The sequence below is a fragment of the Otolemur garnettii genome, unplaced genomic scaffold (assembly GCF_000181295.1).
Source record: "Otolemur garnettii isolate 467f Iridium unplaced genomic scaffold, OtoGar3 scaffold00006, whole genome shotgun sequence".
In the NCBI taxonomy this organism is placed as follows: domain Eukaryota; kingdom Metazoa; phylum Chordata; class Mammalia; order Primates; family Galagidae; genus Otolemur; species Otolemur garnettii.
In genome coordinates this window covers 13,841,233-13,867,346 of record NW_003852401.1, presented here as the reverse complement: position 1 = coordinate 13,867,346, position 26,114 = coordinate 13,841,233, and positions in this window count along the sequence as shown.

The window sequence follows — 26,114 nt, the reverse complement described above, 5'->3', positions numbered from 1 at the left end:
ATTACAGATTCAGAACAATAGCCCCTGATGAACAGGTCGCCATGGCTGGACCTGGTGTTTTACAAACTCCAAAAGCCTGTGTTTCCTCTAGTACCAGGTTTTTTGCAAAACCTAACTTAGCACGTGTTCAGACTCAAGGATAAGGCACGTTAAGCTCTCCTTAGCTGTTTTTCCCCTCGAAGAAGTAAACAGAACTGCCAGAACTTCTAAATTCATATTTTTGAACATGACATATTTCAGGCAAAAATTATTACTTCTTTTACTGTATTTTAAGTGACCATTGAATAATATCCCTCAATGCAGGTTTTACACTAAGGAAAATGAACTTTTTTTCCCTCAATGGCTTCTGCATGACCATTGATTTATTTCTTTCTTTTTTGTCCTTCTTAATAGAAATTTCAATCACTTAAATTCAGCTGCCATTCTTTTTAACAGCACTGAAGTTAATTCTCTTCACCCTTTAAGTACTCGTGATATCTGCATCAGATTAGCCTGTATATATTACAATATTATCCAAATAGTGTGCTTCTTAGTCTCAAATTTACCCTAGGAAACGATGGTATTTTTTTCTTTCTCTTTTTTGCTATTTAATGTATGTTACAATACGTAACAGGAAATGGTGAGCTTGGGTTAGAGGCACTAATACAGTAACACTTACTAGCAAATTAATGAACAAGAAACATATCTACATGTTTTATTGCAATAATCCTGTGTTTAGGAAACTGAGACTTTTTTTTTTATCCCTCATGGGTATTCCATTTTTTTAATTCTATTGCATATAGTTATATTCCTAGTTATATTCCCAGATTCCTTACCTATTTGCTTAAGGTAAGAAATAATTACTTTTCCTGACAGACCAACCAAAAATCTCCAATTCACAAATCTTCCTTGAATCCCTCCTTGCTAACTATAGGTTTGGGGAAACTATATGTATAAGCTCTCTGAGCCTCAGTTTCCATATCTGGAAAAGGAATTGTGACACATATCACGTAGGGTATTTAGAGATGTTATTTACAGAGCCTGCCTGGCTTGCAATTGATAAACGGCATGGTCCCCTTCTGCACTGCACTAGACACTCCTCTGAGTTGGACTTTAGCCCTAACGTTGAAGGATCCAACTTTAGTCACCTAATACCATTTTTGCTTCTGAATTGATGCCCTTGCAATTGGTTTGACTATTCAGCAATTAGGACTGACAAAGTAGTTTTTCTTTTGGTGTATAATGTGTCATCTGCTTTTGTCAAAAAGAAGAAAGACATTTCTTGCTTCTTTATAACAGATGCTAATAGCAATTAGAGGCAGTTTTAATCCTGACCCTCAGGAGCAGTCAAGTCCCACTGTAGAGCAAAACTGGATAGAAAAATGATAAGGATGTTGCAAGCAGCATGCACTTGCCCTAAGCAATCCCTCCTATCACACACAGATTCAGCAGGTGTCTGCCCCAAGTTAACCTGGCAGAACACAGAAAAGAAATATTAGTGCTCTGTTTTCTCTTTGTTATATTCATTTCAATTAATAGAACAGTTAGATGTTATCCCTCCCATACACATTACTTTAAACTTTAGTGCCACATACTAAAATGACACCTTCATGATTACTTATTGTCTTAATAGTCTTAACTACCAAAAGAGAGCACCTCTTCAAATTTCTCAAAGGCCCACAGTAGCTCCACAAGAAATATTTTACTGATATCTAGCTTCATCAATAACACCAAAAGTTTCTGCCAAAGGATATTTTGATTACACATTCACCTGGAAATAGCATTTTTGTGAAAAGTCCTCGGGATAGTAACATGAAATTATAGGCATTATCTAGGTCTAGTTTGGATGTTAGCTAATGTTAATATCAAAGTATTTGATTTTGTATGGATCACACAAAAAAGATAAGATAATTTTATTTCTATGGTAATGCATAATATAGTTAATTTAGTTTAACCTTATTTTTAATATTGATCAAATAGATTAGTAAGACTGATCTTTTGTAATTCCTGCATCTATGCATGCTGTCAGTAGAGGAGAGAGGGAATTTCCATTCTGTACATTTCCTATGTTTAGAAAATGGAACCCCATCTTTTCTCCTGTATAATCCTCATCTTCACATGTCTCACTGATTAAATAGCTAATTTGTCTAAATTGATGTCCTAAATCTTCCTATGTCTGCTGCAACAAAGGAATACATTTAAGTTAGTCTATTTTTTCTCCAGATTTATTGACGTAATTGACAAACAAAAATGGACATATTTAAGGTATACTATGATACTGAGAAATGTTCCATGCTGTGTACAGATACGTGTCTGTTTCTGAACATTTAGATTATTCCCATATCTTGGATATTATGAATAATGCTGCAATGAACATGACAGTGCAGATATCTCTTTAACATATTTATTTTAGTTCTTTTGATTATATACCTACCAGTGGGATTGCTGGATCATATGATAGTTTTATTTTTAATTTCTTAAAGCTTCACGGATTTCCATAATGGCTGTATTAATTTACATTCCCAAAAGCAATGCACAAGGGTTCCCTTTATTCTTTAGATCATCATTACTCGTGATCTTTTGTCTTTTCAATAATAGCCATTCTACCAAGTGTGAGGTATAAGTTGGTGCATCTTAATAAAGGATCATCGTAAGTAATATATCTCTATGTTTCTTCCTTTTACAGTTAGGGAAGAATCACAATATTCTGAATCCTTAACTGACTGGACCAAAACAAGCCTAGGTTTTCCTTGTGTTTCTTACCCCAGATATATCTGGAATTCTTTCCCATGAAATTCACATCTATTCCTTGCAATCCATTCTTATTACTTTTTGCTCCCTAGTCTTACAGGAATGCCATATAACATGACTCCTCTTTAAGATCCTGCCTTCCCAATCTTCATTTATTACCCAATAATAGACAAGGAAAATGTCCAATTCTTTTAAGACAATCTCCTCTTATTCAGAAGGATAATCATCTTTAGGATGTCTACCAGGGCAAATTTTCAGAATTCCATGATCAGATATTGCTGTAATTCCCGAAGAATAGGCTCTTTAGTTTTGAATAAGTTCACATATAGGGCTTCCACAGTATAATCCACAGCAGAACTGACACACTAGAATGAAGTGAACATACATCTCTACCTCCTTATGCTACCTTGTAGTAAAACTTCTCCAGAAAGGCTAACACATACAACTCCTAACAACAAAGAATAAATTTCAGAGAGAATAATTATCTGAATCCAGATTTGGGAAAGAATTTTCAGAACAAAACTCAGAATTTACCTGTTGATTTCTCCAGAATGAGTCACACTACAAGATGTTTGACCCTTTGGAGGCCCGTTCTTCCTTAGATCTGGCAAGGAGTTTTGGCTGTCAATTCTACATATGGTGCCCCATTGACAAAATATGTTTAGATGCACTGTTTGCCTCCCTGTGATAAAAGGCATTTTGGCACAAGTCTTTAGAGAAAATTCAGCAGCAAACAGGCCTTTAAAATCCATGACCATCAAGAAGGGCAAATTATACATTTTTTAAAACATAATCTGCTTGCCATTCATTTGCCAGTGGATCAATTATTGTAAGACTAGACAAACATACATTGTAGCCCTTCAAATAGGTACTATCTTTTTTATATTCAGTGTCCTTCTTTGATTTTTTAAAACAGAATTAAGAAATTCTGGTCACATGAGCAGGTTGGATGCTTTCTTTAGTTGACTAGGTTTTTGCTTATTTGTATTATTAGTAAGGTTAGGAACTAAAAAGAATAGCATTGGAATAGCAAAATTTTCTGAGTTAGGGAGGGGCTTAACCTAATCAGTATGTTGAACCTAGAACAGTATAGATCTAAGGCAGGAGTTGGCAAACTATGGTCCACAGAGCAAATGGACCTGCTTATTTTTTGTAAATAAAGTTGTATTGGAACACAGCCATGCTCATTGATTTTCATGTCATCCAGGCTGCTTTCATGCTGCAAAAGCAGAAATAAATTGCTGGTATAAAGACTCTATGGACCACAAGGCTTAAAATATTTAGCCCTTTACAGAGAAAGTTTGCTGACCCTTCATATAGTATATAGCTATCTTTCTTGTGAAATATTTTATAAACTCTATTAAAATAAGAGATAAATATATACCTCTATAAAAAGAAACCTTTTTTTTCCTTGCAGTTTTTGGCAGGGGCAGGGTTTGAACCCATCACCCCTGGTATATGGGGCCAGTGCACTACTCCTTGAGCCACAGGAACCATCCAGAGATTAGATCATCTTAACTAAATTCCTTCTACTAGAACCCATATGAGGCTCCGTAAAGATTCAGGGAATAGTGTTTGTGGACATACTGATGGGACGGTGATTATTTTATTTCAGTCTATTGGGACGCAATTGCCCCAAGAAAATGCTCTTGGTTTCAGCCTTACTGAAAGTGAAAGACATAAGGCCCACAGCCTGCTAATCACATTGCCTGGAAAAGGTAGGGGAAAAAAAACTTAAAAAAGAAAAAAACCCAAAAGAATACTTTTCTCTAATCATCTTCCCCTTTAAGTGGATCTTTTGAGAGATATTAAAATACTGAAGGAGCCTAAAGAATCCAGCTTAAAAAACACATAAACGCAGCGCACTTGAAGTTCAAAAGGTCTATTGCATAGTCACTATTAATCTCTCTATACATATTTTATTTAACCTTCTGTAAATATTGTCATTGCAAAGTGCTTTGGACAGGCTAATGCACTGCAATGTTTTGTTAATGGAAACAGAAACAATAATGAAGAAGGCAATCCCAAGACAGGAAGAGGAGGAGGCAGATGAAGAGAGGGGCAGACTGAAGGCAGAGCCCGGGCTGTCTGGGAGAGGTGAGGCTGGGACACTGCTGGAGCTGACTTCTTCATTAGCAGACCTGGCGCCCTGCCAGAGCATTCCAAAGGCCTGCCCTGGACTTTAGGAGCTCATCAGTTTCCCCTCCTCCTCTCTCTCTCTCTCCTCACTTTGGGTAAACTTTAAAAGAGAGAACGGAATGTTATCCCCCTACACACACATACTTTATAATGCACTCCTTTCTATTACAAAGTTGGTATGTAAAAATGGCAGATCTCTTATAACACTGGATAAGCACAAGTAACTTTCTTTTTAACCATCTATAGTATTCCTTAGCAAGAGTTGTAGCTTTGAAACTCTCCCTGTTTCTATGATTTTGTTCCCACGGTCTATGCACTTGGTCATTCTAAAGGCGGTGGCTATCCGTCTCTCTCCTTCCGCTCGTTCTGCTTCCTCGAGCCATCGGGGGTACCACCTGCGTGGCTTAGGAGCAACGCTGCCATTGCTTGAACGTGTAGTGTATTTTCTTCCGTTTCTTTCTCCCCCCTTTCCCTCCCTTCCTCCATGTTCCTCTTTTTCTCTCCCTTACTCTTTTGTTGTTGTTGTTGTTGTGTTTCCCACAGCAAAAAACAGCCTCCAGGACTGCCTAAGTCCACGTTGGCGGGCTCTGTTGTGGTGCAGGTGTGCGGGAGCCCTCCTCCGTGTCGTCGCCACAGCAACCCGCAGCTCTAATCTGTTGAATATGAAAAGAAAAAAAACAGAAAGAGAAAAGCCATCCACCCCCTTCTGCTCCATCCATGAGTCCAAAAGAAGGATCCCGTCTCCAGGCATTCCTGATAATCCCCCAGCCATCGCCCAGGCAACAGTCACAGGGAACTGGCACCGCCTGGGAGAGAAAGCAGTCCCTGTCTCAAGCTCAGACCTCCACCTCCTCCTCCTTCTCCTCCTCTTCTTCTTCCTCCTCCTCTTGCCCTTACACTTTCCCACCCTGGAGCCCCTAATGGCCCTTGGTAAACCTCCAACCCACTTCTGGTCTGCTTGCCCCACACCCTCCAGCTAGGGGGTCACCAACTTGGACAGAGGGGTGGGGGTGGGTAGGTATCTCATCATTTTTTTTTTTGAATGGTGCTGAAACAATACTCGTGCGTATGTATATTACATGTGTGCACATTATGTATGGTTATGGATTTAAGGAAATTTTAATCTCCGGCCACACTTACGAGCTAGAAAGAATAAAATGGACAGATTTTTTCTTATCAGAGGTAGCAATTTCAAAAAGCAGTCCCTCATAGCATCCATGACTTCAGCTGTTTCTGGGTTTGATGAGGTTTTGCATAGCCCTTTGCTCTCCAGCGCCCATATCCAGCAGTGAAAACTCTCATTTGTCTTACCACCATCATGTTGATGCAGCTGGGTTTGACACTGCTTACCTCAGCAATTTTTTTTTTTTTTTTTTTGGTTGAAAGACAGAAGCCTTCCTTGTGATCCCAGCCTTTTCCTATCAAATGACACTCAGCCACGGTTTGGGTGACTTATTTACTGGCACTGGACCAGTAAAAACAAAAATGAACGTTCACAACTAATAAATCCTCAAGCTTAGATAGCCACAGCAACAGTGGTGGGATTACATCAAAATGCTCAGCCTGATACCACAGGGCTCCCAGGCAGTGTGTAACCTAATAAGTTAGGGGCAGGAAAAGGGCGTAAAACAAGACAAGGAACAGAGGAATTTTTTATGCTCTGAGTCTAAGACACACTCAAAAACTTTGAGTTTGCATCACACTGTATGCTGCTTGGCTAGGGATGTTAAAGGGGGAAGCGGATGTGCTGTATTTGAGTCACCGAAATGGGAGATCGCTAAGCTTGTCACCTTTTTCTTTTATTCTTGAAAATTAAACCACACCCATCTTCAACATGATGCAGGAGGCCAGCCTAGACGGACTGGACAGCAAAATCACAGCTTTTTCAGCTGCACTGAAAGAAACTATTTTTATAAAGGACACGAGGTCAAGAATGTTTAGCAAACTAAATTGAATGTCATCTACTCCTAGATAATTCTCCAAGGACCTTCCTCCTCCCAGGCCCTCGTTGAAAGTGAGGGCATCTCTTTAAGGCTAGCGTGATAATGTTTTTATTTGTTTTGGAATCCATCTTTTGGACAGAAGCACACTTTTTTTTCATTAGTATAAATCTAGAAAAATCTAACCACAAAGCCATTGACTCTGGTTCATGTTTTCTCATTTCTCCTCCTCTGACTGCTTCTAATTCAATAAGTAACTATACTTTCTGTGATGACCAACTCTGTTGATTCAGCTTTCCCTACAGTTATTAACATTATTAGACAGTTATTATTAAGCCAGTTGTTCCTCCCCAACCTTTATGTAGAAATGTGGTTAAAAACTGGGGAAAAATTTAACCATAACCCAAACCCTTACTCTATATGTTGCTAAATATTTGACTATTTGGGAAGATGGCTATTTGATAGAAATAGATATTTGACTATTTGGGAGTGATTTGCTCTTCTCTTTTAAATTTTGCTTTTGGTTTTGGTTTCATGACTCCCAGAGAGACAGTAATGGAAGACACTTACCTGAGGACAAATTAAACCATACCTACCTGGTAGGTCTAGTTGTTCTAATGCAGAAAATGAAACATTATTTCTTGTGTTGTTTTGCTTTGGTTTTGTCAAATACCTTGGCTCTGATGCTATTTGAGTATGTGGGAAATGTCTATGGGTAGCAGGTCACATGATCTTGCTTTAAATGCACCTGATAAAAAGGCATCTTCTAACATTCTGCAGGGCTCTATGCAGTCATTCATTACCTTTGAAGGATTTTTTAAAATGGATGGGATAAAAACCACATAAATGAAATATACCAAGGCTAATTCTACAACTTTGTTCCTTCTGTGTACCAATGTTCTGGCTGTTTTAAATCTTGTCATCACTTCTCAGGAAGGTAATTTAACCCGTCTGTGGCAGAAGCAAGCTATATCGTTCTATCATAGAGATACTGTCTTTCGTCACTGTCTCCAAGGAAAACTAAGTACGGGCAGTCCCTGGGTTATGGATGACCCAAAATAACAGTGCTGTGTTCTTACAAATGGCCTCCCAGGACTTCCCGTAAGATAATTTATAATGAAATAATTAGTAATTTGGGAACTAGTTTCTTCTGCTCACGTAAACAATCCCATAGGCCTAAGCGAGTTGTTGGTGCGGCATCTTTACACTAGAAGCTAGTCTCATAGGTAGATAGAGAAGCAATTGATAGAAACACAAGAATATGAAGAAGCAGAAGACCCAAAGTCCAGAAAGCTTATGACAGAAGGCTGAAGCGTGATTTGCTAAACACTGAATGGTTTAGAAAGGTTTACTGTACAGTGGTGAGATCATCAGTTGCTACGAGACCATGTATGATGGAAAAAAGAAAAAGGCTGAGCAAACAACTCTACGTACTTTTCTCAAGACGTGGATTTCACTGGTCAGCTCCCTCCTCCAGCAACAGAACCAAATCCCGATTCTCAGCACCCACTCTGTGCTCTCCAGCACCATCTCCATCATCACCTTCTGGTCAATGTCAGCCTACCTTCTGGCCTCAGATATGCCCCTTTTAACAAGCAAGACATTGATGCAACATTAGGTAAGGCTTAAAATTGAATACTCTTTTTTGAAATGTCTCTTATATAAACTTTTTTGTATATGACTTTGTTTTTATGTTCTGTTTGTTTCAATTAAAAGAATAAACATCAAGTTTCTGTAACTTATTATAATACAGAGGCATTATTATTATTAGATTATTTCACTGTAGTATTACCACATAGGAGACATTAGAGCATTGTTATTCTTGTTACTGTATATACACTGTTTATCAACAGCCCAGTTATGTACAAATCTGACCTAAAGACATTTTCAGGAGCATTTCTTGTCCATAACCCAGGGACCACATGTATGGCCTGAATGCTATAATGAAATAGTTAGGACAAAAGGCATTATATATTCAAATCATCTTCAAATTCTTTGTAATTCCTAGAATTCCTAGTTTGATTCCTCTTTAGCCAATACTACACATAATATTTTGGGGGCACATGATATGTGCTACTCTCCTATGCCCTCAGAATTAAAAAAAATTGTGATCTAGCTGGGGAGACGGGAGCCTAATAAAATCTAACTTTTATTGAGTGCTTATTTTCTATGTGTCAGGTACTGTTTTAGCATTTTATATGTATTAATTCATTTCAGCCTTAAAATAACTCTGTAAAGTATTATTATTTGTCCTGTATTTCAGAAGGGAAACCAAAGTACAGGGAGATTAAGTTACCCCAAATCCCATGCCATATTTTTTTTTAAGTGGTGTTTGGAAAATACGTGACTGCTTCATGCTTCGAACTCACTGAGTTCAGTATTCTCAATACACTGTTAATGAGCAGAAGGCTTCCTGATGGAAAAGGGAAGGAAGAGGAATTTTAGAATCCCAAGATGAAGCTCTGACATCATCTCAACCTCTTGGGCTTTCTCAGAACTCTCATGTAGCTGATGAATAACATCTTGCTGTAAAAAATGTTTTTGAGAGTGTCTCTATGCATTGATGCTCCAATATCCTTCAACTTAGTTGCAGAAAAAAATGTTTTAGGTTATTTCAAATTTAAATGAGTGGGGCCAGGCACAGTGGCTCCCACCTGTAATCCCAGCACTCTGGGAGGCCAAGGCAGGTGGATTGCCTGAGCTCACTGATTCAAGACCAGCTTGAGCCAGAGTGAGACCCCATCTCTAAAATAGCCCCATGCTGTGGCGGGCACCTGTAGTCCCAGCTGCTTGGGAGGCTAAAGCAAGAGAATTGTGTAAGCCCAAGAGTTTGAGGTTGCTTTGAGCTGTGATGCCACAGCACTATACTGAGGATGATAAGTGAGACTGTCTCAAAAAAACAAAAAGTCTTAAATGAGTGGATACTTCTTAGGTGCTTTGAAAAGTGCTCTTCAAAAAGCACTGGTATATAGCACATTCTTAAAAAAATAACATAAACTTTGTTGGGGCTTAGATAATAATTGAAAACAAATTTAATGGCAGAGTTGTAATTCTACCAGACTATAAAAAATGGAGAGAGAAAAACCATCCTGTGTGAGAATCAGGACATAGAAGATGTCATGCTGGTGTCAGGAGAATCCTCCGTCAAGTCAGCAAGATCATCAGCAACCAGACAGGTGACTAGGGCCAGATTGGTGATCAAAGGAGCCCTTAAATATTAAAGCAAGGCTGTGACACAATCAAGTCTGTGTTTCACTGAGGAAGGTAATTTCTTTAGCAGTACAAGGGCTGTAAAAGACATTAGACAGCTGTCATAGGGCTTCGATTTAGATACCGTTGCAAAATCCAGGTAAGAGCTTCTATGACTGCTGAGGTGGCAATGAGTTTGGAGATGAGAAAATATGAGAGAGATTTAGAAGTGGAATGCAGACAACATTGCCTCTGACTGGAAGACAAATTGGAGTCTTGGTAGAATGTGAAGAAGACATATTCTGGAAGACAATTGGAGCCTGGTAGTATATGAAGTCATTCACTAAGAGGAAGCTATTTGGAAGGTAAGGTTGAGTTACTTTCAGCCATGTCAAGTTATAGTATCCAACAGCTGAAAGCATTGAATAGGATATTAAAGTTACAGTCAGAATCCCAGGAAGAGTGAAATTTGGAGTTATGCAAACAAGGAGAGGAATCCTAAGACGTGGAAATATATGGAAACACTGAAGGAAAACAGAGATGGAGAGGAACGATACAGGAGCCAAAGAAAGAAATTGGGAAATTCAGGGAAAATCCCATGGGGCTACTTCAAAGATGACTGCAGACAATGAATGAAGTCTGGTCAATTTCCTGAAAATAGCTAAATGACTTTTCTCAAGTCAGAAGTACTGTTGCTCCATAATTTCTTCCTGTAGCTTCCAATCCATCATCAGAACTAATCTACATTTTGAAACCATCAACCAATTCACTGATAATGTTGGTCTTGAAACTTCACAAGCTTATAGACATCTTGGCACTGTCAAGCTTTTGAAACATAACTCAGTACCTCAACTTTATAGAGGTCAATAAGAACATTCTCCTGCCTGAAAGCTGTAGGTGCTATCAATCACTGGTTAAAAATGCCGTCACTTGCAAAGGCTTGCTCAGCAGAGGGGCTAAGCACAGTCTTGAAGAGGAGAGAAAATGAATTCTAATTAGTACCTTTGCTCTCCTAAAGATGATTTCAAGAAACACAGAAAAGCCATCTTTTGTTTACTGGCCTAACCTTATTCAACTGTTACTGGAGAATATTTAAGCAACTTGTGATATCCAGAGCAAATCATTGAAAGCATGTTCAACATGCAGATACAATATTTTATAAAATATTTCAAATTGTATATAAAACTAGCACACTGTACCCCATGACTGCATTAATGTACACAGCTATGATTTAATAAAGAAAAAAAGTAGATGATGAAAATTCAGCCTTTATGTAATTCATTTATAATGGGCCAAATCAAAAAAAGTACTCACTGGAGTGTGATTCCCACCCCCCAAATTGTGATGAAATGTGGTGCTCTACCAGAATTTATTTTATTTTCCCTTTAGTATTATAGAAGCAACCATTTGTTCTGGGAGAAGTTCACATTACGGAGTAGGTACCATTCCTTTGTAGTTTTGTAGATACAAGCGAGCAGGCCTTTGGCCCTGGGAAAAAGATGCACGTGAATTATCGTTTGCTTCAGTGAATACAGCCTTTTCTTCTGGGATACAGATGACTGGGAAGAGAACAGATGAATGTAAATAAGGAGAAGGCCAGATAAATTCCCCATCTCGTCTCCTTGAGCTTAAAATGATAAAGATCTATGGAACAGACTACAGTTGTCCTTACTTAAGACCCAGGAATAAAGTTACCTTAAGGTAGTGGTTCTCACTTTGTCTTTGAGGAGACATTTAGAAGTATTTGGAGACAGTGTTGGTTGTTGCAACTGGGGAGTTGGTGTTACTGGGATCTGGTGGGTCAAAGCTAGCCATGATGATTGTATAGATACATTCTATAAAGGACAAGACAATCCCAAAATAAAGAACTAAATCGCCTAAGATGGCAACAATAGAAGGCTAAAATGTAGTTCTATGGTCTGAAACTTTTCTTTTAAAGGCAAAAAGGCACAGATTTATCCTGAAACTGTCAGGAGGAAGAAAAAAGACAGCAATTGTTGGTATATGAGTGATACTCTCTAAAGCCAGTTTTATCTCAGTTCTTTGTGGCTCACAAGTATCCCAAGCAGCAACACTTTAGGAAATTAAAAAAATAAAAGGGTAATTAAGGGCTGTCACAGTTGTATGTGTGTATGTAGCTAACCTAATTACAACCCAGAGAGCTCATACTTTCTCTGTACTGGGCACACAACCTTGAAAGATATCTTTGGTCCTTTACCATAAGATCCAAATCTTCTAATTTAGAACTACCTCATGCCGTGTGAAAGTTGCTGGGTGACAGAACTGGCAATTTTGGATTTGGGACAGTTGCTAGAGAACTCTCCTTCCCTGAAAGTAATGCTAGGAAGTAGGGCCCTTCCAACATCAAAAAATAGGTGTCAACACCCTGACTAAGAACCTAAAAGGAGCCACTTTGGTGTGGGCGCTTCCCACAAGGCCACTTCTGTCTAGCAACCAGTTCTTTTCCTTGGCACTGAACTTACTTAGGACTAAAATAGCTTGGAGTCTCTTGCTGCCTCTCACCCTACCCCACCTCCCAACCTCCTATCTGCCACTAAGCCCCATGCACATTTACTAGGGAAAAGGTGAGGTCTCCATCTGCATGCCTATGGGGACCAAACATATCCTAGGACCTGACAGGATAAGATGGGGATCCCCTGGCCCTCAAGGAGGTCTTTTACCAGCAGTATAAAAAGAGGGCCAGGGAAATTACAATGGGCCATAACATCCTCTACCTTCATGTAAACAAAAACACCAGAACAAGATTTTTAGATATTGGAGACAAAGGGAACTTAAACAGCATTTGGCCCACTGTTTCCCAAGGTGGTTCATATATCCCTGGTGGTACAAAAGAAGATTTTGGGTGCCACATGAATATAGCTTAAGATGACATTAAATCCTATGAGTTGATGGATATGTTGATTAGCTTAATTGTGGTACCTATTTCACAATGAATATGTTTATCAAAACACATGTTGTGCACTTTAAATATTAATGATTTTCATCAATTATTCCTCAATAAAAGTAGAAAATGAAAGACAATAAATCCTTAGTAAGAGAGTTAATATATTTTAACTTAGTTTCAATCTTATGATTGAGTCTTATAATACTATGTGGTAATAGAGAGTGGGATTAGGTTCAAATTCTGACTCTGCTACTTATAAATTAACTCTGTGACCCAAATCTAATCAAAGAGAAGTAGATAGAAGACTTTTCAAGAATTCTTGGAGATATTTTCAACTCTGAAACTTGTTCCTTAAGCTTTTCAATTGTATTGCTATCCTGACCAAATAAATCCCTTGAGGGCCAGGGGATCCCCATCTTATCCACCCCTGTGTATCTAGGTCTAGACATACTCAGCACTGTTACCATCTATAAGCATTTAAGATGAACATTTAAAAAATCATATGAATAAATGGTGATTTTTTTTCATTACACTGATGATTTTATAGTATATAGATTTCTTCCCAGGCAAAAGGTTAAATTACAAGGTAGACTCAATCGTCTTTGGTTTCAGTAGATTTATTAAAGTAAAATTGACATGAAAAACTATACATATTTAAAGCCTACAATCTAATACCCTTTAACACGTGTGTATACCTGTGAAACCACAACCACAATCAAGATAATGAACAAATCCATCATCCCCCAAATTTTCTTGTTCCCCTTGGTAATTTCTTCCTCTCTGGTGAAGTGTCTGTTCAAATCTTTGCCTGACTTTCTTGTTGTTTAGAGAACAACTCTCTGTTCTCCAAACATTCCATGTTGTTTTTGATCTTTTGTGCCTTTTTTTTTTTTTTTTTGCATATTGTCTCCACTTCCTAGAAACAATGCTTTCTCTTTCTTGTAATTCAACTCACTCTTCCAGACTCACATCAAATGCCATCTTCCTTAGGAAGTTGTTGTAAGGTACTGCACTCAGATTGACTGTATCTCTGAACTCCAAAAGCATGTCTATTGTATTATAATTACATATTGCATGCCTGTCTTCTTCCTACACCCATTTCCCAGGACAGAGTGTGAGTATTTTCAGCATAGGACTTCTTATTTTTTCAGTGATCATACCTGGTACGTAAAATGTGCCCACTGAATATATGTTTAATAATATATACAGTTTCATCACATATATGGTACAATTAAAATCTATTTTTGATAGGCATTCATATTGTTACCTACATTGACACTGTCATTTTAAAAATATCTCTCTCTTTAAAGCATAAGTGATTTTTTGTTTTGTTTTTCCATTAAAGTTTGAATTGGAGTAGTAGTATTTTGAGACAATAAAAACTCTTGATTTCTGCTGAGTAGGAAAACAAAAACAAGGCAGAACTGTAAATGCAGATGGCACAAATCTAAAAGGGAATCCCTCTCTTCTGCTCTGTTGGCTCTTACAGGCATGAGGATATAGACAGGAGACAGTTCAGCAGTACCTCACCCTAAGGCATTGCCAAAGAAGCCCTCAGCAAGAGAATGGGCTACTTGTTATGGCTACGCTAAGGGGATATGAGTGAAACTGAAAGGAGGCACTAAACTAATTCCCTGTGTAACCTCAAAGGGCCACCACAATTCCCCTGTGTTTAAGAGGACCCCCCCCTCCAGGAAAAAAGATTCCATCCTGTAGAAACAAACCCTAGCCAAAGGCAGGAGGGTCCCCCTGGGAAGGCCCAGCAGGAAATGCCTCTTGGCCTTGAAGTAGAGTTCAACACTTCAAGTTCTCAGAGATATGTGCTTGTGGTTTCCCCTAAAGGTGGGGGAAATTCTACTTTGCTTCCACACCTTAAATAACTAGCTTCTCAGTGGTACATTTTGCAATTAGACTAAAATGTTTACCATCAAGTATATGACACGTAGATTTGACTAGAGAAATTTTCCATAATTCAGGTCTAGAAAAATTATCCCTAATCCAGATGTGAGAGAAAGTAAATTGAGAACATAAAATATTTTAAGTCTAGTCCCCTGATAGGCCAAACCCAATATTATGGTGAGCCAGGGCCCCTCTTTGGAGCAAAGTACTTTCCTGCATGAAGTAAATAACTTCTTCCTAAGCATGAAATGTTACTCTCCAGAGGGTATTTTAGTTGCCTGCAGTTTCTGTAAGATTGAGATTGTTTAGTAAGTTTGAGTTGAATCAGGTTTCTTTTTCCATCTCTCAGACTCTAGTCTAAATAATATTTAGCCAGTGTTTTTGAAAAAATAACAAGTCCTGTTCAATTTAATTCTTCACAAATGATGAACATTATCTTAGTGAAACAACAACCACAAAAAAATAGATAACATTTTAAAAGATAGTCATGAGTTAAGATGGTGAAAAGCACCTGAATTTTAAAGTAGATGTTGTAAATAGGAATCTGGCAAGTTTGGGTTTAGTTTACTTAATACTTAAGAAGTTTGGACTTATTTTCACCTCGTGTGTGTCAGTGACAGATAAACCAAGAGAATGGCTGATAGCTGCCCAGAGGGTGAGAAAGAAGAAGACATTCATCAGCCTCCAAAGAAAGCTTTACCTACTCATGGCCTTATGCTGTTTGGCTAAGGAGTGTACAAATGAGATCCTGGACACTCTATTCACCCTAATTTTATTGAGACACATTGTATGCCTGTATCAAAACATCAAATGTACCCTGTGAAAGTACACAACCATTATGGACTTCAAATAATTAAAAGTTAAAAAGAAATTTTCAACTAAAAACTTGGTATTTATGTGATGTATAAATCATAAAATTCATGATTTATGTCAAATAAAAATATAATTTTTGACATACATTTAGCATGTGACTGGAATGGGAGGATTCTAAAAAGTCGAGCTTATATATGCTTCATCAGGAGTTCTCAAATATAAGTCACATAATAAATCTAAGAAAATAGCATTTCTCTCCCAATAATAAATATTATTCAAATTGATATGTTTCTATAATAGTTGGTGTTGTCACAACGTCCAGATGAAAATTTGAAGGCCACCAAACTGTTTTCATTCTCTTGTTTTTCTGCTTTGTTTTTCAGTCATGGATAGATGTGTTAAACTTTTAAACTAGTATGGTGGATTTATCAACCGCGCTGCATAACTTTGTCAATTTTGCCTTACACATTTGTGCTTACATTATCAGATGAATCTGAGGTTAGAGTTATTATATTCTCCTAATGTCTTAATAACAGCTGACTCTTACCAAGTACTTCCAAGTGACACTCATGATGTTGTGTATGTTAATTTATATTAGTTATTAGTACAATAACTCTAAAAGGAAGATATTCTTATCTTCGTTTTATAGTTGAGGAAAAATAATTTACCAAAGTTCATAGTACGTCGAAACGTCGGGATGTGTACTTAGAGATTATGGCTCCCAAATTGTGCCCTTAACCAATGTACTCTTCTGCTTTCTGTCTTCTGTCATTATCTAGCAGCCCCCTTTATCCCTGTGAGTGACTTTTCCCTTTGTCTGATGTTATAACCATGTAGAAGAGATGCAGAATTTGGCAGCTTCTAGCTAAGGGGATTACAAAAGCATCCAGGATCCAGATTTCCTCAATCTTTTCTTCCATAGCTTCCACCTTCAAGGAAAACTCACATCAAGGAGAGCCACTGACAATCCAGCCAACATTAATGTATTGGATCTCAGAAGAAGGAAGAAAGGCAGAAGAATTCTGTTTAAAACCATGCTCTCTAATACAGTAGGCACCGGCTGTATGTGGCCATTGAGCATTTGAAATGTGGCCCCTTTGAACTGAGATGAGCTCAAAGTGTAAAACACACACCCGAGTTTTAGACGTCATACAAAATACTACGTAAATTATCTCGATAATCTGTTATATTGATTTGGTGTTGAAATGATAATATTTTGGATGTATTGGGTTAAATTATTTTTACTAAATTTAGTTTAACCTGTCTCTTCTTACTTTGCTAATGTAGCTACTAGAAAAATTTAAATTACATATGTGGCTTTCATTTGTGGCTCATTTTATATTTCTATTGGACAGTAGATTTAAAGAGCTTCCTTGGAATTCCTGCCCAACAATTTCCATTTACTTTTTACTAGCAAGGATTTAGTCCTCGGCTAACTAATAAGGAAATCTGCAGAATGTAGTCTATGTTGTCTTCTGACTGAGTCTATGCTGCTCAGTCACGGACTGAGAGACTTGGGGAGCCCCCCATCCAATAACTATTGGATTGACTATAGCTTCTTTCTGTTCTTCTACTTATTTGATATACTTAGATTCTTCTGTGCTTTCAGTGAAATCCTAAGAAGTATACTTGACTAAACAAATCTGAAAATGTCTCTGGCCTCTTCTGAACAATGAAAAAAAATATTTAAATGCTTTCACTCTGATTATTTACTTCATTTCCAGTTTATATGTCATTATACTTTATACCTCAAAAATAGTCAAGTATGTTATAAGTAGATTATTATTTAGTTTACCGATTTCTTTACTTACTGTTTCACTCCTTTGTTCCGGTTCAATTTTCTACTTTTAATATTTTCAAGGATGATGTATTAGGTGTAAAAGATTTCAATTTTTTATTTGTGTGAAACTGTGCTTATTTTTCTGTTTCATTTGAATGATAATTAAGCTGGCTATTTGATAGTTCTTTCTTGCAGTATTCTCTATTTTTTCCTTTTGGAAGTACTGTGTATTAGAATATTTTCGGCTCTCCTAGTTACCTCCTAAATACTCTTTCAGATTTTCCATCTCCACGACGCCACCTGCTACATACATTGCTATCGTTTCTTCAGCACCACCTTCTACTTTCCTAGTCCTCTTTTTAGCTGCCTAATTCTCTTTTACTTTTCACTAATTTTCTTTGCTCATGAATACTGAGTTTTTAATGTTTAAAGGCATGTAACCAACTCCCCTATCAAGGTACAGCTTTCTTTCTACCATCCCTTCAGAGTTCCTCATGCTGCACCTTGGAGGTCATGCTGAAGGTCAATACTTGAGCAACTACTTACATGTGCTCTATGCCTTACAGTCTTGTCCCTCCCAGGATATCAGAGAATGGAACCATATACAATAGATGGCTTTTGGTGTCTGTCTTGTAGCACTGACATACTAGTTTTGCTGTTCATTTGTGTTGCTGCATGGATCAGTAGTTTCTTTCTTTATTGCAGAAGAGTGTTATTTCCTTGTATGGCTACGTCACATTTTGTTTATCATTCACTAGTTAAAGGATATTTAGGTTATATCTGCTTTTCCATGATTATGAATAAAGTTGCTAAAGCTGCTGTAAACATTTGCTTCTAGAACATTGTGTAATCATAATACATGATTTATTTCTCTTTGGTAAATAGCGAGGAGTAGAATGCCTAAATCATAGAGGAGAAATATGTTCGCTTCTTATGAAATTACCACATGATTTTCCAGAGTGTCTGCATCATTTTGCACTCTCACGTTCTTGCAGAGTTTGCCTTTGCCTGTATTTGATTTTAGCTATTCTAATAGATATGTAGTGGTGTCACTTTGTGGGTTTAATTTTGATTTTCCTAATGTCTAGTAACATTTATTATCTTTGCATGTGTTTGCTTGCCATGTGTATCACTTCTATGGGGAAGGGTATTTTCAAATCTTTGCTCATTAAAAATTATTTTTGCATTATTTAGTTGTACTAATTCTTTTAGTTATTTTGGACAAAAGTCTTCACAAAACACATGCTTTGACTGTGTGTGACTTGTCTGTTTATTTTTTTAAACAGTGTCTTTTGAGAAGTTTTCTAATTTTGATGAAGTTTAATAAATACATCTATATTTTTAGTGTTCTAATTTTGATGAAATTTAATAAATAGATCTATATTTTTCTTTAATAGTTTGCGCTTTTTGTGACCTATCTAAAAAAAAAAAAAAAAAAAAAAATCAAAGTCACAAAGATTTCTCCTATATTTTAAAAAAAAAAAAAAAAAGAAATCTTTGCCTAACCTCAAACCACAAAGATTTTCTCCTATTTTTTAATAGATATTTTATAGTTTTAGTTATTACATTGAGGTCTATGTTTTATTGTGAGGTTTCTTTTTTTATATTATGTGAGGTAAGGGATCACAGACTAGTGGTGTACCTCATCTCCTTGAGTCTAAAATTGTTATGGAAGATTTCCTCTGTGCCCCAGGGCCACCTGGAAAGAGAGGAAAGAGAAGAGATGGAGAGGAAAAGCTGTGTAACTGAGTATTTACCCCCCAAACTCTGATTTAACCTGAAAAGCTTTTAATTTTAAATTTTTTAAAATGACAAATTACTTGATTGAGGAAACATAACCTTTTTTTCCACACCTCAGTACAAACAAATTATAGTTATAGGAAAAAAATAATTTGCTATATCTTAATTATAAGGCTTCAAATCTGCTACCGTTGAATCTAAAGATGAATAATAATTAGTAGTAAAAATCGTATCTATTTATAAGACTTTGGTAAGATATAGTCTTTTAATAGGAATTTAAGAAGGAATGCTACTGTTATTTTTTTAAATTAAAAATAACATAGAATCCAAAACTCTTGATTTTGACTCCTCCTTATTATAAGGAGAGATGGACAAGATATCGTTAGGGTGGATCTGTCTCTGTGCCCACAGCTGCCACCATCATATGGTTAGCAATGGGTAGGATTCTCCTTTTAATACCAGACAAATGTCCATTCCTTTGATTTTTCATAGGAATTTCTCATTTCTTACATAACTACATGCCTGTAACATTTGAGGTAACTTGACTAAGAGCGTAAAGATAGCAAAAGGACATTAACACCAGACTCTAGGCAACTTGGACTCCAAATTAGAGCTTATTTGTTGAAGCCAGCCAGCTACCTACCATACAGGGTTTTTTTTTTTTTTTTTATCTTGTTAAGATCCTTCTTGTGACAAATATCCTTATAGAGCCTCATAAGTAAAATTTCCCTCATGGACACACAGACTCTGGAAGTGGCTTTCCGTAAAGTGGAAAACAAACAAAGTGGCTCAGCTTTTTCTTCCATTTCCATAGTTTCCCCCTCCAGTTGTTACTAATGCTGCTGATGATCTCACTCTTGAGAAAACTCAAACTGCCTTACCAAAGAAGAAAGTTGGGTTTAAATTAGCCGTTTAGTCACCACATGAAGACCAAGGGCAATTCAAGAACGGGCATCACATAGGTAAAAGGGAAGGCAGTGGAACATAAAAAAGATTTTAAAGGATATAGTTCACAGAGTTTGGTTAGAGAAGTAAGCACAGATCAAATTGGAATAGCAGTGCCAAGTCAAATTATAGAATTTGAATTTTTCCTTTACGGAGTGGGATCCTGACAGATTTTGAGCAGAGCAAATTCCCATGTGAAGCATGGTTTTAAAATGATTAATCCAAAGGTGAATATTGGGATGCAGCGATGAAGTGAGATTGAAGCATCAAGCCTGTTGGGATGCAGGCTGTTGTCACATGGGAGTTTGGAAATGATAAGAACTTGACCAACAGTGCTGATGATAAAAATAAAGAAAGGAAACAGAAACCAATGAATTTAGAAAAAAAAATTAAGAACTTTAGGAATGTTAAGTACTTGCCTGTTAAAAAGTTAGGAGGTAATTGCTAATTGCTAATATAAAAATTAAACTTATTAATTGATCCCCCCCATAGGGGATCTTTGTAGCTCATGATATTTTTTTATTTCAACTAGATTCTAAGTACAAACTTAAGCTATAAACAAGTGTAATCCCCAGACCTGGAAAAGAATAATTTTATTATTTATTTATTTTTAATTTTTTTATTGTTGGGGATTCAGTGAAGGTACAAAACGTGTCACACACTGAGACCCCACCCCCTTCCTCCTTCCCTCTCTCTCTGCTCTCCCCTTTCCCAACCTCCCACCATGTCATTAATTGTCCTTTTATCAAAATTGAATACATAGGATTCATGCTTCTCCATTCTTGTGCTGCTTTACTGAAAATAATGTGTTCCACTTCCATCCAGGTTAATACAAATGCTGTAAAGTCTATTATTTTTAATGGCTAAATAGTATTCCATGGTCTACATGTGCCACAGGTTATTAATCCATTCCTGGGTTGCGGGGCATTTAGACTGTTTCCACGTTTTAGTGATTGTAAATTGAGCTGCGATAAATAGTCTAGTGCATTGTCTTTATGATAAACAGTTATTTTTTCCTTCTGGATGGATGCCCAGTAATGGGATTGCAGGGTCAAATGGGAGGTCTAGCTTGAGTTCTTTGAGGTTTCTCCAGACTTCCTTCCAAAAAGGTTGTATTAGTTTACAGTCCCACCAGCAGTGGAAAGTGTTCCTTTTTTTCCACATCCATGCCAGCATTTGCAGTTTTGAGATTTTGTGATGTGGGCCATTCTCTCTGGGGTTAGATGATATCTCAGGGTGGTTTTGATTTGCATTTCTCTAATAATTAAGGATTATTTAGTAAGCATTAAGTAATCATTTTTAAAGATGAGCATTTTTTCATATGTTTGCTAGCCATTCATCTCTCTTCTTGAAAGAAGGTTCTGTTCATCTCTCTTCCTCGTTGACATATGGGAATGTTGGCTTTTTTCACGTGGATTAATTTGATTTCTTTATAGATCTTAGTTATTAAGCTTTTGTCTAATTCAAAATATGCAAATATCCTTTCCTAGTGTGTAGGTTGTCTATTTGCTTTGGTTGTTGTCTCCTTAGCTGTACAGAAGCTTTTCAGTTTAATTAAGTCCCATTTGTTTATTTTGGTTGTTGTTGCAATTGCCATGACAGTATTCTTCATAATGTTTTTCCCCAGGCTGATATCTTCCAGTGTTTTTCCAGTGCTTTCTTTGAGGATTTTTATTGTTTCATGCCTTAAATTTAAATCCTTTATCCATCTTGAATCAATTTTTGTGAGTGGAGAGATGTGCAGGTCTAGTTTCAGTTTTTGCATGCAGATATCCTGTTCTCCTAGAACCATTTATTGAATAGGGAGTCTTTCTCCCAGTATATGTTCTCGTTTTGTTTATGGAAGATTAGGTGGTTGTAGATAGTTTCATTTCCTGGTTTTCTATTCGATTCCAAATGCCTATGTCTCTATTTTTGTGCCAGTACCATGCGCCAGCGGTCATGCTGTCTTGACCACTATGGCCTTATAGTACAGCCTAAAATCTAGTATGCTGATGCTGCTGGCTTTATTCTTATTACTAAGAACTGCCTTAGCTATACGGTTTTTTTCCTGGTTCCATGCAAAACACAAATCCTTTTTTACACATCTTGAAAGTATAATTTTGGTATTTTAATTAGGGATGGCGTTGAATCAGTGGATTGCTTTGGGAAGTATAGACATTTTAACAATGTTGATTATTTCCAACCATGAGCATGAAATGTTCTTCCATTTGTTAATGTCCTCTGCTATTTCCTTTTTTAGGGTTTCATAATTTTATTTATAGAGGTCCTTCACCTCTTTTGTTAGGTATGTTCCTAGGTATTTAATTTTCTTTGAAACTATGGTGAAGGGAGTTGTGTCCTTAATTAGCTTCTCATCTTGGCTGTTATTGGTGTATACAAAGGCTACTGACTTTTGGACATTGATTTTATATCCTGAGACATTACTGTATTTTTTGATGACTTCCAGGAGTCTTATGGTTGAGTCTTTGGGGTTCTCTAAGATCATATAATCAGTAGCTCATAATATTTTTATATATTTTTTGAATTTGGCTACTAAGTGTGTATACATTGCCATCCAAATATATATATTTTGGATCATGTCTTAGGTGACACAAGTGAAACTAAACTAGATGATAATACTCAAAGTGAATATAATGAATAGACCATAAGTCCTTCTAACAGTTCTCCATCATCCTTTCCCTTCCTTGAATCATCTAACTAAAACACAGTGATTGAAATTCCAGAATAATATTTTAAAATTATACATTTCCTCTATTTTATCAATAAGAAACTCAAAGCATCTTATGTTGCTGATGGATCACTTACACTACATATTACAACCAAACGTCTATTTCATTATTGACAACACTAGGATTTGCCACTGGAAATCAGATATTGAAAATACTTTGAACTGTACCATACATGGCCTAGACTTCAGGCAAAAGATGTGAATATTCGTACTTGGCATGAAATTTCCTTCATGTTCTTTTCCTCTTCTTTCCAGTCTTTAAAGTCATTAGAATGTCAGGTAAGTTTGTTTTCTCCTGCCATTTCAAAGGGCAACAGCCAATTTCCTTTCAGGTGGGGCTTTTTTTCCTACTTGGTTTTGTTTTGTTTTAACTGGGTATTTTGCTGAAAGTGCTTTTATACTGGTGCAAATCTAGACAAAGAAAACGTTTATGCAAAATAAACAAAATGTACGGAGCCAGGATTTCTTTGCAGGACATGTTCCTTAGGCTATTTCTGAGAGGTTATTTATGGATGGCTGTTTATCCCCTGGAGCCTGACTTCATCTCTTGGTGAAGTGAAATGACTCTGTGTTTAGTACATTGGTCTGCCACCCCTGGGAATGGCTGGATGTCAAATATTTACCCCTGTGGGACTGAACAGAAATCAGAGATGCACAAGAGAAAAGGGAAGTCAAATGCAGAGTCCTCGGGAATTAGCAAAATTTCAAAGAAAATGGATTGTAAAAGGAAAAAGAAAGTGAAATAAAGTGAAAACTCTCTAAGATATAAAGTTACTTCAAGCAGAAGAGTATTTTCATCTTATTACTTTCTCAGTGACCACACCCATTCCATTCCCTTACCTGGCTCAGCACCAGGCCCAGAGGGAGAGGTTTTAAATTTTTATTTGTTTTAATTGAAAACGGATGCTGCACCTTATTTTTTTAAGCCTGTATTTTTCATCAGAAAAAAAAAAAAAAAAAACACCTAACCAAGTATTAGTTTGCTACCTCTGCACCCTCATAAAACCTAGGAATCAAAACTTGGCGTTCAGCTTTATAGATAGTCACACTGGAAAAATTATGAAAGTCCCTTATAAGTTTACTGTCTTCCCAAGACTTTCATTTCAAATTGTGTGCCTGCCTCCCTCGTCAATCTCCCATGCAGAGTTTGCCTTTGGTGTTATACTTCTTGTATTGTCAGAGACAAAGCTACATTTAAAAGGTTAAATCAAATAAACTCAGCTACAAAAGGGCTTATAAAATAATCGTAGTCGTGAACAGCGAGAACAGAGGACAACCACTGAAACCGTAAAGGGAATACTTTGTGGATGGCCGTGCTTTAAATAAAGTTCCCATGAGCTATGTAACATTAGATGCTTTTAAAATCCAGAGGACAAAGTACAGGCATGTTTGTGCATTTCTCCTTACTTTGCAAGGTTTTTGTTTTGAGTTTAGGTCTGGATTGAATACCCTCTGCTGCTTGCACATGTGGAATTGAGGAGTCCACTTTACTGGTGTTTTCCACTTTTAAATTTGTTCTCTACTAAAAGGTAAAAAAAAAAAAGGAAAACCAATACTCTCTCTCTCTAAACTCCAAAGTGACACCAAATTCGGACTGGATCTACTCGGTCTCCGAATCAGCATCCATTTGAAATATTGTCCAAGCAACTTGCTAGTATCTTGGGAAGCTGTTAATCACAGACTGCCCTGCCTTCTGTGAAACTGACAGCATTTGGAAGGCGCTGGGCACACTAAATTTAAAAGTGAATGTTTGGCAGCTTCGCCTGTCCTCAAGTTTGGCAAGGAGAGTATAATCAACAAAGGGGCATACTTTTAATTGTATTTAAAAATATAAGTCCCTGCAGACTGGAGGGCTGCGGATCGAGAGGCCCTTGTGCTGTTTGCCCCTGTGCACCAGGGGGGATGCAGTTTATACAAGCAGGCTTTGTTTTAATTAGAGCAACAAGTAATCCCCCCACCTTCAGTGCTTCCAGTTTACAGTTTTTTGTAACCCCTTCAGCTAAAAATTGTTAGTAAAAAAAATTCCACGGAAACCAAAAGAAAAGGGCCAGAAGAGACTGTGCTTTTAAAGAGCTTTTCCAGACTGACCCGGCAGAGCTGTCTGCAGGGACTAAGCGGCTGCGCTATTATTGCTCAAATAAGTTTCAGCTCCAGGAACGTCCCCCAAGGTTAACAAGATAGTTCAGTTAAAAATAACATTAAATTCTTCTCCTTATCCTGTACCCCAAAGGGATGTGAACAATAACAACAACACACCTACATTAAAATAACATTAAGGATTTGGTTTAAAGCGACGAAAGCCAAGAAATTCAAAGTTAAGGGGGGTAAGAGCTCTATTCCCCCAACGGCCGGTCTTTGAGGGTGAGTAAAATTCAGAGTCAGTGGGCTGAGGTCAGGACAGAGTGCCAGCTTTCACCCGGCAACACAGAGCTTTTGTGCCTTCTGAGGCAGGCTCTGCTGGGTATGGAAGGGGTGGATAGGAAGGAATGGTGTTTAAAAACAAGTTAAAGTGGGATGAGAAGCACATTGTAGAAATCACGGTCTCAGACAAACGCTGACTTAGATTTAGCAAACAAGTGTTTGATTCTCTTGCACTTAGCAAAACTTTTGTCAACTGATTAATTATGCTTGGTGTTTTCTGGGTTCCATCCCATCCCTTTTCATTTTCAACATTGTACGCACCCACAAATTCGGTTCTTCCTTTCAATTAAAATCATGTTGAATCCTCCTTCTTTTTTCCTTTAATAAAGAGATGCTTTAATGTGATGATAAATTTTGTAACGTATGTGAAATTCATGGCTTAATGGACCCCTGGATCGTAACAGCAGTGAAGGTGCCATTAGACACTTTGCCTCACCAGTGGCTGAGTGTAGATAGATATTAGATCTATCGTTCACTCATTTCCTAAATGAAGGAAGCTGGCTCTGGACCGATGTCCCCAGTTTTCTCCAATATATACAACTATTTGGGCTAAGTATTTCTCCAACTGGATTTTATACTAAAATATTTTTAAGACTTGTAAAATGTCTATAATATCAAACTATTTGGATTCCATTATATTTGTATCTATCTTACCAATCAAATATGAAATTGAAAGGTGTTTTAAAAAGAAATACCGTGTGCTCATGTGATAACCAGACTTCATTTATTCCCTTTGGAAACTAGTCTAATTTTTAGAACATCGCCTGAGTAGTTTTTCATAATCCTATCTTTCACATGCAAACATGACGGCACTGGCCAACAAGAGCAGTGCTTTCACATCAGGCAGCTCTTTTGTGTGCTATGATGATGGATTTCATAAAG